Source organism: Bacillus rossius, chromosome 6 (genome assembly GCF_032445375.1).
Source record: "Bacillus rossius redtenbacheri isolate Brsri chromosome 6, Brsri_v3, whole genome shotgun sequence".
Classification (NCBI taxonomy): Eukaryota; Metazoa; Arthropoda; class Insecta; order Phasmatodea; family Bacillidae; genus Bacillus; species Bacillus rossius.
In genome coordinates this window covers 25,615,012-25,619,604 of record NC_086334.1, presented here as the reverse complement: position 1 = coordinate 25,619,604, position 4,593 = coordinate 25,615,012, and positions in this window count along the sequence as shown.

Genomic DNA, 4,593 nt, shown 5'->3' with positions numbered 1-4,593 from the left:
CTCTCTCTCTCTATATATATATATATATATATATATATATATATATATATATATATATATATATATATATATATGCCACTGTCATGCCCACAATACAGTTTGGTTGTGAAACATTTTATATGTTTATCAGTTGTTATTTTAACAATTTAAGTTGTGTAAAAAGCATATATATATATAAATAATCATGACAACCAAAATGTATTGTGGGCATGACAGTGGCAATATTCTTGAAGAAGTGGGAAAAAGGGAAGGTTTTTTTTTTTTTTTTAATTTAATTTTGTGGCCGCATAGGTAAAAATAGGTGACAAAATATAGCCTATTGTACAAAAGCCTACAAATACGTGATAAAAGTTTTGTGTTGTAATTTATACAGATGCTAATCATACACACATACCTAACATGTATTCTTTAGCACAGAATCCAAAAACGTTTGGTGATTTTTTTTTATGTCTATATTTAGAGTTAGATTTTAATTTTTAAGTAGATAAGTGTACATGAATTAAAAATGTGTAGTTGTGTTTATTTTCCCCTACTATTTTATTTTTTAAGAAATTCATTAATTTTGGGTTAGGTACTTTAATTCATCAAACATCTGTCCCTAACAAGATTATTATCCTAAGCACACCGATAACCTGTGAAATCCTTTTTTAGTGACAGAAATGATTGTTTGAGTCAATGAATTATTTTGTTGTTTCATTGTTTAATTGCTGCAGTGATAGTTTTTCAGTAGAATTGTAAATTTGTGAGCCAATAAACTAATAATTTAAATCACTGCAGTGTGTCTAAAACTATTGTATGAATTCACATTGCAATAAAAGTGAATAAAGAAAATAATACATAGTTTGTACTGTATTTCTGTTGTACTGATTTAATATAGTTATAATTTATTTTTAAGTTACAACTCAACTTCTCAATTTTTTTCATTTGAAAAATTTAGTTATAAATAAGGCATATGAAAATGCCTTTGTCAGAATAGTGAAAAAAATACACTGTAAACCAATACAGAAAAGTTTCATGATTTTTGTGAATTAAATCTGCTATTGTCACACCAGTCCAATAGAGGGTAGCAAGTATGTATGTGCATTATTACCATTGTATTTGTTTACATTGTCTGATACCAACTTTATACTAGAAAAAAAGTAACTTATTTTCTCCTAGCAAATTTTTTTTATATCATTACACAAAGTAACTGTAAAAATTAACCTTCAGTTGTTAGAATTTACTAAAAGTAACAAAAAATGTTTCCCACCGGATAATAAAATACATTATTTAACTAGGAAATAATAAGACATTATTTTATTGTCATTCCATGCCACTGGGTTATTGGTTGCGTACTCGCTTTTGTTGATATATTGGTTTATAGTGTATTTGAGTGAAGTACCATGAACTTCTGAAGTGTTAGGATTTGTCATACTCAGCAGTCGACAGAACACAGTCGGGAGTGCAGAATTTTTAGGTTTGGTCTTTTAATCTGACACTGATCAAGCTGCTTGCAGTCAGATTTTTTTTTTTTATTCTGGTATTTGTTGACCATGGAAGCATTCTTACCATAGAGCAGATTATTACAACTTGTTTTATTCCATTTTACTGTTTTGATGTTTCTTTGGTGTTCTTATTAAAACTACATTGATGTTTGATAATCCGGAAGAACTACTAATCCAGCATGGCTATTCCCAAACATGCCCAAATAAAGAACCTTTACTGTATTTAGCATTTTTATTGCAACAAGTTCTTTTCTCACTCTGTTGGGAGTGGCAAGCTTATACGCTGGCAGTTGCTGCGTGCAGTAGTGTCTCAATTAACCGAAGTTCCGTTTTATCTGAGCCCATTCCTGACCAAGACTTTTGAAACATTTGCTTGAGGACCTATAAAATGGTCGTAACCATTGTGGCAAGCCTTAATAAAATTGTGCTCAATGTTAACTGAATCATGAAGTGAAAGAATTTACCCTGTGAAGAAAAGCTGGAAAAGTGTCACCCCAAAAAAGTTTATCACTGGGCCAACTGAAATCCATGACTTTTCTAATGATATCTGTGTTATCCAAGGTTGCAGCAGTCCATGTTAACTTTATTAATTGAGACACTACTGTACAAACAACAAAACTAGGTATATATTCTTAGTATGATGTCTGGAGCTCTTTGTAAGTATATATTATCGTTAAATATGTTCTCTACTGTCCTATTTGTTTCATAAGAGTTTTATGTGGCACGGTTATGCACAAAGGTTTTGAAATGATGAAATATAACAATCTATTTTTGACCTTGGCATAACAAGTTACAGTTGGTACATGTGCATGAATTTGTATGGAAATACATATATAATTTTTAAAAAAATTTCATCTAATATCTTAACCTAAAAAAAATAATTGTTTAAATATATACAACCTACAAAATATATTTTGAAATTGGTCATGTTTACCTACGAGGACTCAAAGTACACATTTGTTTTATCTGCATATGTGCATACTTTTTTTACGATTTGGACAAGGGACAAGTAATGTCTATGTTCTTACTCCAGCCGGATGCAGCCTTTAATACTCTGCAACATTGAATATGCGTACGTAATCTCAGTACAGATAGATATACATATCTCAGGGACCTGAATCTTAATGAATAATGTGCTAGCTGTTCCTGATTTAGACTAGCATTAGAGCGAGAATTAGATAATCATATATTTACAAATATTTGACTGGATATTTATGAAATAGTCCAAAGTAATGTCATTTGCTTTACCATTTATATTTACTGAGCTTTTAATTCATAGATCAGGAGTTGTAATCAGTATGCTTACCAACACTTAATACATGAACATTCATATAACCTTTGATTAATAACACACAAAATATGCTATTATATAACAAAATGACTGATAAGTACCCAATTGGTTCAGAAAGCACATGCACATTATGATATTATATCTACGAAAGTTCATAGGTGTCGTGCTATAGTTCTTAATCAAAAGTTGATTTAAGAAATGTTCAAGAATTTTTTTTCATCAGGATATATGGTCCCGAAATATGTATATTGATAGTTATTAGGTGTACCTGGCTCTCTCTCACTTGGTCTTGCAAAATAACTACATTTGGGACCACTGAGTTTAGTAGAATATAACAAATTTTAATATTTGATTCTAAATTTGGACTTATTATGATCTACACACTCTTCAAATAGCATGTAAAACCAATTAAAATGTGTGGTCAAATAGTTTGAAAATACTGTTAATTCACAGATTGAGTTTACAAGAAAATTAATAATATGTGAATTCAGTCTAATTAACATCATAACTCACCATTCTGGTTGTACAATATGTATTATTGTACATGATGTTTCCAGGCTTGTACTGACAATTATTCTTAAAATATATATGTTAATAGTATTACACTTCTTAAGTCCATCATAAATCAATACATATAGTATTTGAAACCAATAGTGATTCAAATAGATGTACTTTAACTTCAGTTATATCACTATTTAACATAAATAGTGTCAACAGTATTCTGATATTTTCAGCACTTCATTTTCTTTTTAATACAAAACTTGATTTCTAGAAAATTTTCAGTTGAAAATATCCACCTAGTTACTCATTAACTGCATTAAATACAAATCAAATATAATTTTTCATGTCCACAGACATAACTTTGTAAAGAGGTATCTATCACAGAGTAATATATATTAATGTTAAATAAATAATTATCAGTGTTCCTAAGAATGGAAGTTATAATCTCTGGAATGTATGTGAAACTTGGTAACTGCATACAGAACACAGTAAACAAGGACTGTTGAATGAAAGGTTCTAAAAGAATGAATAATACATGAATGTACTCTAGCAGCTAGGGTAAATAATAAAAGTTAAAGACATAAAAAGTAGCTAGATAATCAAGTATGGTATTTTTTTCAATAAGAGGTTTAAAAAATTAAATGCATGTAAAGACAATTATGGTGGATAGAATGGATGTGTGTAGTTAAAGATGACTCATAGGTAAAATATTATATTGATGAATCTTAGGTAGTACTGGTGATACCATGGTTCAAAGGTCATATGATGTGATACAAGATAGCAGCGATAATGTCATAGGTCAAAATATGATATAATCAAAGGAGGATATGGTGATGTCATAGGCCAAAGGTGATTATGTAATCTAAGATGGCGGCAGGGATGCCTTTGGTCTCATAATGAGATTATTCAAGTTGGTGGTGAGGACATAGACTATGACTATATGTTCCATGATTACTGTTGTATAAGTGAGAGCATGTGCAAATGAAATCCAAGATTATGTTTTGATATGAAAGCACATGAGAAAATTAAATACATATAATGATGGTGAATAGAATTGATGTGAGTAATTAAAAATGACTTATATGTAAAATATAACAGTGATGAATCATAGGTGGGTACCGTACATCATTCAATATGGTGTCGGTGACATCATTCAATGTAGTGGTCAATGTTTGTACACTGACAGGGATATACAATGCCATAGTTCTAACATTCACGAATAACTTAATTAATGTTAACATTAACCAATATGATGGAGACCTCTGAAGCAAATATGTCCTGCATGAATCGACCAATCAGATAGCTTCTCCTGTATTC